Source organism: Phragmites australis, chromosome 10, assembly GCF_958298935.1.
Source record: "Phragmites australis chromosome 10, lpPhrAust1.1, whole genome shotgun sequence".
In the NCBI taxonomy this organism is placed as follows: Eukaryota; Viridiplantae; Streptophyta; class Magnoliopsida; order Poales; family Poaceae; genus Phragmites; species Phragmites australis.
The window spans coordinates 11,083,994-11,095,693 of NC_084930.1; the positions used below are offsets into that span (position 1 = coordinate 11,083,994).

The window sequence follows — 11,700 nt, forward strand, 5'->3', positions numbered from 1 at the left end:
AACTGAAGTGGAAGACTGACTGACTCAGGTGTTGGCTTTTAGCTCACCTGCCAGTCAATATTCTTATTAGACCCGTGTGACAATGGTGTTTCCAACACAAAAAGTATGGTATACTCAAGTAAAGTACTAGCTTCACCGGAAAAACAACTGTAACTCATGTGTGATCGCGGATTCCACGGTAACTGTTGTAGTTCCAGCTCTACATTAGGAGCATAGGGGCTCTATCTACATACAGAGTTTGACCCACGGTACGATGCAGCTGAAAAAGGTAAGCCGGTACTTTTAGCTTGTTGTTATGCATTCTGTAGCATACATTATTGCACTTTATTCATACTCATCATTGCACACATTCTTCTTTAGTGAACGAGGATCCGGAGCATGGTATGGTTGAAGGTGACACCGAGCCACACGGGTTATGTGAATTCTATGTGGGTAGCATTAGACAGTCACCTGAGCAGCAAGACAAACATCTAAGCATATTTCTCCTATTAATTTGAATCATATGTGTTTAATGTGATAAGATATGCTTTATGAATGTTATGCATGCTTTTGAGTCGATGTCGGATCTTGTATGGGTAGAACCTATGTTGATGCATTACACCTCCATCTTAAGTTATTGATGATCTATATTCTTGTAACTGGGGTTTAACTTTTTGTTGTCTAAATTAAAGGTCAATTGAAATCCTTAGCCATGCATAGGTACTTCCGTAGAAGTTGAGCAGTGGTTCAACCCCTGTTTGCGAGCTATAGGATTAATTTTTGCAATGATAACAATGTTGGGTTTATGGTGTGGGTTGGATGAGTAGTGAGGATGAGACGGGATGTGAGCGGTGTTAGGGGTGTTTTCTCTTGCCCCAATGTGGAGTTCCTCAGGGTATGATGGCAGAGGAGCCCAGACATCGTAGGCCGCTTGCGTCATTTAAGCACCGATCATTGTTATAGTTGGTCTAACACTTTCCGTACTAACCACAAACCACAAATCGATATAATGGTAAGACAAGCCAAGTATCTTACGTTGTGCCGATGCTTGTCTTGCGGCCCAATGACGCATAAGAGAAAATGAATAGGAGAAGCAAGGTGACGAGGAGCCAGAGGTATTCATGACACACTCGCGGTAACCTCGGTGCCATAGGGGTATGTGCAAGTGGGTGGTTCCAGGTATGAGAAAGGTTGACATGAGTACCCTCTTGTGTAGACCTGTGTGGTTGCATGAGCTGTATGGACATCAAGTCATGTGGGTAAAGTTGTACCCGCTACAGGGTGTAAAAATATTTCAAAATGTCGCGCTCTCGATCATGAGCATATTTTTGTCCATTTGCAGCAATCCTAGAGTTACAAATGTGGATTGAGGTTGTGAGGAACCGTCCAAATAGTATTCTAATTAATCATCAGGAGGATCATTATTCATAATCACAACCTCGACGATTAACCAGAATACCATTCCGGTAGTCCCGGCACGTGTTTTGTGCCCAGGATCGGAACACATGCCTTCCAACTCAAATATCACAACACAGTTTAATAGAGAGCAAGTAATTAAACTGGATTACAATTATTAAACATGCAACTGCTTCCACAATTTACAACAAAAGAAGAACAGCAACAACTAAGCAGCGGAAGAAAAACCTATACAACAAAAGAGTATGGAGCCGTATGCCCTTAGGCTCCATACCAAAAGCGTCGGAGTTCGGAGTAGAATGTGCTACTCCTGCCCGCCACCCGGATCGGCAGGCAAAAAGTAGCCGAAAACTGCCTCTTCCTCGCCGACCTGTGAACCTGAAAACAACTTAAGGGCAGCACCCCTTAGTACGAAGGTACTAGCAAGTCTTACACAGTATGAGTATATATATTCTCGACTCCAAGGATCATGCATTTAAAGCTGTAGCAAGGATTAAGACATGTTTAAGTTCATTAAGCGGTAAGCAACCTAGACTCTAGGTGTAAGCAACTGACTTAACCAACCACCGACTCAAACTCTGCCAACCAACTGACCACAACAGATATGTAAACAAGTGTATAAAAGTAAACCATTACCACCAAACCACCGACCACATACCGACCAAACCACCCCAATCCAACCATGCCACAACCCATATCGAAACTCTACGACCAAAATATGGTCGCTCGGTGGAGATAAGCGATAGCGATGCTCATGACCGAGAGCGCGGCAGTTCGAACTGATTATACACCCTGCAGGGGGATACTCCTGGACCCACACGACACAGGGACCATACGGCTTGTGCCACCCGCTAAGATGCGCACAAGGGGGTACCCGTGACAACCTTTCCCAACCAGGCCCAACCATGTGGATCAACCATAGCTCGGCGAGGCGGTATTAGAACTACTCCTCGAGCAAACTAATACTGCTAAAAGCCCGGACTCAAACCGGACTCACACCGTCTATGACGAGGCCCACATGACCACGTCTGCGAAGGTAATCGGCTCGCCTACCATTATATCAGCATGTGGTGAGTAAGGTAAGTGCTAAAGCCGACTACACCGATGATCGGTGCTTAACCGGTGCAAGCGGTCTACGGTGTCCGGGTTCCCTTCCCGAACTGCCTGAGGACTCCTCGTGAGCAGATGACACCCCTAACACCGCCCACACCTCGTCTCAACTCACCACTCACCAAACCGACTCATCCTCAACACAACCACAAGTGTGAACAAGTAATAAGCCCTAGGCTCGCGACAACGGTGGACGCCGTCGTCGACTTCTACCGGAAAGCCTAAGTACCACTAAGCATAGCGAACTATAAGTAGGCCTCGATGACTCCACTAGGCTCCTAGGAACAACACGGCACGTGACCAAAATGGGAGAATGCATAGGCATAGGTTCTACCCAACTCGGTACCCGACACATGCAATGTATACACAAGCGTAGATAACATATTAGATTTCAATTTGACACGGTGCAATATGATAGATGCTTGCCTTGCTGCCCTAGCTGCTGCTCACAGTTACCCGAGTCAAGATCACCACTGCGGGAACCTCCGGGGACAGCCTCGTTCGCCTCGTTCGCCGGTTCGAAGTTCCCTAAAAGAATCACGCGTGCAATGTAATGAATATGAATGACATGCAATGAAAGATGCTTTACTGCAAGACAGCAGTGGAGATGCAATGCACTTATGCCATGAGTTAAAAGCCTTAGGGATTTCCTTATCTGAATTATTGTTTAACATTTGACAACTTCCTAGATTGATTAAGCTTACTCTAAGGTTAAATCCAAAAGAAAGTTAACTATACTTAACAAGAGGGCAACTCTTTTGAGTAAACAAGGAACCCACTAACAGGATTTACACAACTCAATTTATGGACTAACCAATTATGAAATGTTTTAAAGATTGAAACCATTTTAACAACTTATTAATCCTCAGTAAGCATTTCATAAACCCTAGTATTATTAATAAACATGGCATAATTTAACAAGATTAACAGAATTTGGTTTGCCAATTTTGGACTCATCAAAAATTGTTTATGAATTATTGAAGATGAAACACACTCATTAATTGAATAAAAGTAATTATACCTTTCACAATACCTAGTATTTTTCATGTGTAGAGTATGACAATACAAGGCCAACAAAATTAGATTCATCAATTTTGGAAATACCAAACTTTAAGTATGAATTATCAAAGCCTAGACATAAACCCTTAACTCAATAATTCACAGCACACATTTCATGGCCACTAGCATTTTTAATGGACAGATCATGATACAACAAAACCAACAAAATTGGTTTTAGGAATTTTGGAGCTCTACACAATTTCCTATGCATTTTTCAAGTTTTCAGCCGATTTAACATTGAACAAATATTCTAATTCGCATTTTCGATTTTCTCTAATATTCAAATGGGCCCACGCCTTTTTCTACCGACACCGGCCTAGCCCAAGCCACTGACCGGCGGGGCCGGCACATCTTGACCCGAGTCAAAACTGACTCGCGCCAGAACAGAGCGCAACACGGCTGGCCGGGGCTCGGCTTGAGCCCGCCGGCGGCGAGCGGCGCAGTCCAAGCGGCTGGCAACGGCAGCTGCGGCTCCAGCATGTGCGTGGGGATCCATTTGAGGCACACGTCGTCACTGTCGACGGCCGGAGAATGGCTAGCGGCGGCGGACGGCGGAAACTATACGACGGCGGCTCGGTCTTGACTCGCCGACGACGAACGGCGGCGTAACACGCCTGGCCGAATGCACCAACACGTTCCACGCGAGCATGTGGACCTAACGGCGTGCTCGCCGGCCGACGAGCTCGACGGCGGCATGGCTGGCGGCACGCGCGGGGAGGCGGCAGCGGCTCGGCCATCGTGGACACACGCGCCGGTGACGGGACGGAGGAAAAACGCCGTGCGCAAAAGGTGTACAGGAGCATGGGGAAGCTCACCGTGCAGCAGGTTGGGCCGGAGAAGCGAGGGCACGGCGGGTCGACGAAGGGCGGCGGAGTTCGGCTGCCGCCGTTGGGGAAGAAGGCGTGGATGGCTCCAATCCTTGCGGGAAACAGCCGGGGAAGGAGGGGACACGGCGGAGGAGCTCGGGGCGCACTTCCCTGCGGCTCTACTGGGCTCGGGCTCGAGGGAGCTTGCCGGTGGCGCGTCGGCTTGGCCAGCGGCGCGGCGCAATGCAGCTCGGCGCTGTGGTGCTCTGGGCGACAGGAAGAGCAAGCGAGGGAGAGAGAGAGATATAAGGCAGAGGCGAAGGAGGAGATAAGGCCTGGGCCGATCTTTTGGCCGGCAACGTGGAGCTGGCCACCGAAGTCAAGATTTGCGGCGCCGCCTTGCTCTGTGAGAGCGGGAGAAGGGGAAGCAGAGGCTGCCTGAGCGAAGGGGATGACAGGTGGGGCCGATGAACAGTGACCGCCAGGCAAAAATATCTTCACTACTTTGGTTATCAAGGTGGAGGCCTTACTGTGGTCTAAAAATTGTGGGACAAATTTTGTTGGCTTCTATAAATCATGAACAATCCATTTTACCTTGTTTGACCCAAAAAGCTTGCACCAAATTCAAATGAAAATTCTCCAAAGAGGCAAGCTTTTCTAACTTGTGTTAATTTTTATGCCTTTAAAATAATTCCCAAAAATTTGGGAAAATTCATTTATATTCTCCTCCAGGCACCTACTAATTTCTAAAATTGTTTCCAACCCTATGTTGTATAGAAATATGGTGAGTTGCTTAACAACGCATCAACTAATATTGATTTTTACAATTTATTTAATTAAAAATTGCATGCCTAAAATTGCTCAAAACCAAACAAATGATGCTAATGACGTCCATTAGCACTTAATTATATGTTTTGGAAATTCTGGGCCATGACAAACCTCCCCCCCTAAAAAGAATCTCGTCCCGAGATTTGGTATGAGCCAGAGAGGGGACAATGAGAACGCTGTGATGACTTAGCAGGTTGTGAGACGACACCATGACGCATGAGATGGAATCCAACGCAGATTTTTATTCAATCATAGAGATGAACACATACATGCGAGAGATTCCAAATACGCTATATTACATTGGCATTACAAATTCTCAAAGAACTCAGGATACTCGGAACGAAGCTGATCTTCCCGCTCCCAAGTCGCTTCGGACTCAGAGTGGTTACTCCACTGAATCTTCAAGAATTTGATTGAACTCCGCCGCGTCTTGCGCTCGGTTTCACCCAAGATTCGCATCGGTTTCTCACAATATGTCAAGTCCGGTTGCAATTCTTCGGGCACAACATCAACGACATCAGTCGGGACTCGGAGACACTTCTTGAGTTGTGAGACATGAAACACATTATGCACCGCGGAGAGGGACGGCGGCAACTCTAATTGATATGCAACCTCTCCACGCCGAGCTAAAATCTGAAACGGTCCAACATACCGAGGCGCCAGTTTGCCTCGAACTTGGAATCGACGAACGCCTTTGAGAGGTGAGACCTTCAAGTACACATGATCCCCCACCTCAAATGTGAGCTCCCGGCGACGTCGATCTGCATAGCTCTTCTGCCTAGACTGGGCCGTGAGAATACTCTTGCGGATATTCTGAACATGGTCTTCTGCCTCCTTGACCAAATCCGGACCTAGAAAAGCCCGTTCACCGGATTCGGACCAATTCAGCGGCGTACGGCACCTCCGACCATAAAGGGCCTCAAATGGCGCCATCTCTATACTAGCCTGGAAACTGTTGTTATACGAAAATTCCGCAAACGGCAGGCATATGTCCCACTTCTTCCCATAAGTGAGCACACAAGCACGGAGCATATCTTCGAGAATCTGATTTACCCTCTCCGTCTGACCATCCGTCTGTGGGTGATACGCCGTGCTGTGGAACAACTCAGTCTCCATAGCCTCTTGGAAATTTCTCCAGAAATGAGAAGTAAACTGGGTACCTCGATCCGAGATGATCTTCTTCGGCACCCCACGGAGGCAAACAATTCTAGTGAGGTACAACTCCGCATACTGCTTAGCAGAATAAGTGGTTCTGACAGGAAGGAAGTGTGCGGACTTTGTCAACCGGTCCACGATGACCCAAATAGAGTCATACCCACTCGAAGTCTTCGGGCAAGCCGGTAATGAAATCCATCCCAACTTCCTCCCACTTCCAAGATGGAATGGGCAAAGGCTGGAGTGTGCCGGCAGGCTTGATGTGTTCAGCCTTCACCCTTCGGCAGACGTCGCACTCAGACACATATCTAGCAACCTCCCGCTTCATGCGAGTCCACCAGAAACGGGGTTTCAAATCCTGATACATCTTCGTACTGCCCGGGTGAATGGACAGCAACGAATCGTGAGCCTCATCAAAGATCTTCTTCCTCAGCGCCTCGACCCTCGGAACCACTAGACGGTTCCCAAACCAGATAACGCCCTGATTATCCTCAGTAAAACACAAGGCCTGCCCGATCTTCCTCTTCTCTCGAATTCGGGCCATACCCTTATCATCCCTTTGAGCAGCCTTAATTTCATCAATGAGCGTGGACTTGATTTCAAGATTTGCAATAAAACCGTCTGACACCATATCAAGCCCAAGACGTCGGAACTCATCACACAACGTGGAATCCATCGGCGAGGCTACAAGACAGTGACAATGAGCCTTTCGACTCAAAGCATCGGCGACCACATTCGCCTTGCCTGGATGGTAGTGAACCTCCAGCTCGTAGTCTTTGATCAACTCGAGCCATCTTCGCTGCCTCATGTTCAAATCCGCCTGCGTGAAAATGTACTTCAAACTCTTATGATCCGTGTAGATACGGCACAAGTTGCCCATAAAGTAGTGGCGCCACATCTTCAGAGCGTGCACGACAGCAGCAAGTTCAAGATCATGTGTCGGGTAGTTCTCCTCATGACGCTTCAACTGTCTGGATGCATATGCAACGACTCGGTCCTCCTGCATCAAAACACAGCCAAGACCGATGCCGGACGCGTCGCAATACACATCAAACCCTCTGGTCACATCAGGTTGAGCAAGCACTGGGGCGGTCGTGAGCAGCTTCTTCAATGTCTGGAAGGCAGACTCACAGGCATCTGACCAATCAAACACGCTGCCTTGCTTTAACAACTCGGTCATTGGCTTCGCAACCTTGGAGAAGTTCTCGATGAACCGGCGGTAATAGCCCGCAAGTCCAAGAAAACTCCGGATCTCACTAACATTCTGGGGTTGAACCCAGTCGAGCACATCCTGCACCTTGCTCGGGTCAACTGCCACCCCGTTCTCTGATAGAACATGTCCCAGAAAGGCCACCTCCCTGAGCCAGAACTCACACTTGCTGAACTTAGCGTACAGCTGATGTTCTCGGAGTCTGCCCAGAACAACACGGAGATGCCCAATGTGTTCTTGCTCGGTCTTGGAGTATATCAGAATGTCGTCGATGAAAACAATTACAAACTTGTCCAACTCCTCCATGAACACCGAGTTCATAAGGTACATAAAGAAGGCCGGCGCATTAGTCAAGCCAAACGACATAACGGTGAACTCATACAAGCCGTATCGAGTAGAGAACGCTGTCTTTGGAATATCCTCTGGCCGAACCTTAATTTGATGATAGCCCAGCCTCAAGTCAATCTTTGAGAAGACTCGGGCTCCCGTCAACTGATCAAACAAGATGTCAATCCTAGGAAGCGGATACACATTCTTCACCGTGACTGCATTCAGCGGACGGTAATCGACACACATCCTGAGAGTGTCATCTTTCTTCTTCACAAATAAAGCTGAGCATCCCCAAGGTGAGGAACTCGGACGAATGAAACCCTTTGCTAGCAGCTCATGAATCTGCTTCTTCAGCTCAACTAGCTCAATTTGCGACATCTTGTACATCTTCTTCGAAACCGGGGCCGCACCGGGTACGAGATCAATAGAGAACTCCACTGCCCTGCCAGGAGGCATTCCAGGCAACTCATCTGGAAAGACATCTGGAAATTCCCACACCACAGGAATGGTCTCCATAATCCTAGTGGGGGCAGCCTTTATGGTGAACAGGCAGGACTTGACACCCTTCAGCTTCAACTGAATACGAGTGCCTGACAGACCATCGAGGGTGATGGTCCGCCGAGCACAGTCCAACACAGCCTTGTTCTTGGAGAGCCAATTCATCCCCAGAATAACATCAATTCCCTTCGAGTTCATTACTAACAGATTAACATAGAAGGGCACTTCGTTGACCATTACCGCCGCTTTATTCACACACTGGTTGATTAGAACTTTGGCCCCCGGGGCGTCTATAAGATACGGCGTGTGGGTAGCACTCACTCTCAACCCACTCTTCCAAACGTAATGCGAAGATATAAAGGAGTGAGAGGCTCCTGAATCAAACAAAACCACTGCAGAAAAGATGTCAGAGTTGAAACTCATATCCAACGTACCCATCAGGACGGTGTCACCCTCCTGAACCTCGTCGGCGGTAGTGTGGCGAGCTCGACCACGCTTGGGAACGTGAGTCGCCTGCGAAGACTGCGGTGCTGACTGAGCCAGCGGTGGTCGCGGGGCACTCACCGCGGCTCCCGGCCTCGGATACGGGCACTCCCTCGAGAAATGGCCGACGCGGCCACAGTTGAAGCACGGACCACCTGAGCCACCGGTCACGCTCACTTGGGAGCCGGCTGGTCGTGCAGCCTGCCCCTGTGGAGCGGAGAACGCAGGACGTGGTACAAACCACATCGGCCGTGGGTACCTAGCCGACGGCACCTGAGACTGTGGAGGCTGACTCTCAGTGCGGGTGCGCTGCGAGCTACCGCCCACAGAAGACGAGGAACCCCTCTTCCGCCTCTTCTCCTCTTGGTGGCTCTTATACTTGAGCTCCACCGTGATCGACGTGCTCACCAACTCGTTGAAGTCGGCGAACTTATGCGCAGACAACTGGTCCTGCATCTTCGAGTTTAGGCCATTCACGAAGCGGCGCTGCTTGCGCGCATCCGTGCTGACCTCCTCAGTAGCGTATTGTGCAAGGTGGTTGAACACCTGCACGTACTCCATCACCTTTCGACCTCCTTGCTTGAGGTCCTCAAACTCCCGCCTCTTAGCCTCCATGAGACCACTAGGTATGTGAAACGAGCGGAAGGCCTCACGGAACTCCGCCCACGACACGCGGTGATCGGCGGGGTGCATGGCCAGAAAGCCGGACCACCACTTACCCGCCGGGCCCTGAAGCTGATGGGCGGCGAAGAGCGCCTTCTCGTGATCCTCGCAGTGAAGAAGAACGAGCTTCTGCTCGATCGTCCGGAGCCAGTGATCGGCATCCAGAGGATCCTCAGCTCGCGAGAAGACCGGCGGCTGAGTCCGCAAGAAGTCCGAGAAGTCGTCTCGGCGCACGGCTCCACCTCCTCCATGAGGAGCCGCGTTGCGCACGAGAGCCTCCAGAAGCACTTGGTTCGTCTGGAGGAGAGTTTGATTTGCTTGGCGGTTCTGCTCGATTTGCATGAGCACATCCGCCATGGTCGGCGGTGGAGGAGGGTTGTTCTGACCGGAACCCTCTGGAATCTCCCCACCACGCCGAGTGACAACCATTCTGAAATGCAAACAAAAGGGGAAACGTCAAATTCCGACTTAGCACAATGCACTCGCCGGATATATTGGTAGAACCCCGTAACACATGTACAAACATAAATACATGCATGAATGACATGAAATGATGCATGCTCGAACCTAACTACCGCTTCTTTCTCAAAACAAGAACCGCACCTGCAAGCATCAAAATCACAGGCAGTATACAACATCCAGAACGTACCCTTCGCGCTAGAAAGGGTAAGAGCGCGAACGGCCCTTGTACCACATGCCGTACAAGCGACAATCCATACGTCGATAACGACGTATTCACTTCCCGTAGACCCTACGGGACATCTCATGTAATCGCCACACGAGTAGACGACCATGTCTCCCATCGCATGGTGGATGTTCATACGCTATTGCTAGCGTATTCACTTCCCGTACGGATCACCGTACGGAACATGCCGGGCCCCTGCCTCGCATCCGGCTGAGCCCTCGGTGATTAACCGCCACCGAGCGTCGTACCTTACCTTCCGACGATGCAAAGCCGAAGATGCAATGCTCAACATGAATTAATGCAGGGTCGAAGGTGAAACAATGTGGTATTAGATATATAAACGCCACTCATAATACGCATTCTAACTTAGGGGCATAAACGATAGCAGTTTAATACATATTGAACATGAAGAGGCGTAAACATAAATTGTGGGTTGTTTAGGTGGAATTGTCGACTTACTAAACAACGCACTAATTATGTTTAGGCTACTGAACTAAACCAGGCTCTGATACCAAGCTGTGAGGAACCGTCCAAATAGTATTCTAATTAATCATCAGGAGGATCATTATTCATAATCACAACCTCGACGATTAACCAGAATACCATTCCGGTAGTCCCGGCACGTGTTTTGTGCCCAGGATCGGAACACATGCCTTCCAACTCAAATATCACAACACAGTTTAATAGAGAGCAAGTAATTAAACTGGATTACAATTATTAAACATGCAACTGCTTCCACAATTTACAACAAAAGAAGAACAGCAACAACTAAGCAGCGGAAGAAAAACCTATACAACAAAAGAGTATGGAGCCGTATGCCCTTAGGCTCCATACCAAAAGCGTCGGAGTTCGGAGTAGAATGTGCTACTCCTGCCCGCCACCCGGATCGGCAGGCAAAAAGTAGCCGAAAACTGCCTCTTCCTCGCCGACCTGTGAACCTGAAAACAACTTAAGGGCAGCACCCCTTAGTACGAAGGTACTAGCAAGTCTTACACAGTATGAGTATATATATTCTCGACTCCAAGGATCATGCATTTAAAGCTGTAGCAAGGATTAAGACATGTTTAAGTTCATTAAGCGGTAAGCAACCTAGACTCTAGGTGTAAGCAACTGACTTAACCAACCACCGACTCAAACTCTGCCAACCAACTGACCACAACAGATATGTAAACAAGTGTATAAAAGTAAACCATTACCACCAAACCACCGACCACATACCGACCAAACCACCCCAATCCAACCATGCCACAACCCATATCGAAACTCTACGACCAAAATATGGTCGCTCGGTGGAGATAAGCGATAGCGATGCTCATGACCGAGAGCGCGGCAGTTCGAACTGATTATACACCCTGCAGGGGGATACTCCTGGACCCACACGACACAGGGACCATACGGCTTGTGCCACCCGCTAAGATGCGCACAAGGGGGTACCCGTGACAACCTTTCCCAACCAGGCCCAACCATGTGGATCAACC

General features: G+C 49.0%; 1 long non-coding RNA gene across 1 annotated transcript; it reads right to left on the bottom strand.

The window, feature by feature from the left end:
* Positions 1 to 1,530: 1,530 nt before the first annotated feature.
* LOC133883304 (uncharacterized) lies at positions 1,531 to 9,104 on the bottom strand. The gene is made up of 2 exons (XR_009902852.1): positions 8,826 to 9,104; positions 1,531 to 3,033 (listed from the first exon to the last, which is right to left on the bottom strand). It is a non-coding gene; the product is annotated as an uncharacterized LOC133883304 (long non-coding RNA).
* Positions 9,105 to 11,700: the final 2,596 nt, after the last annotated feature.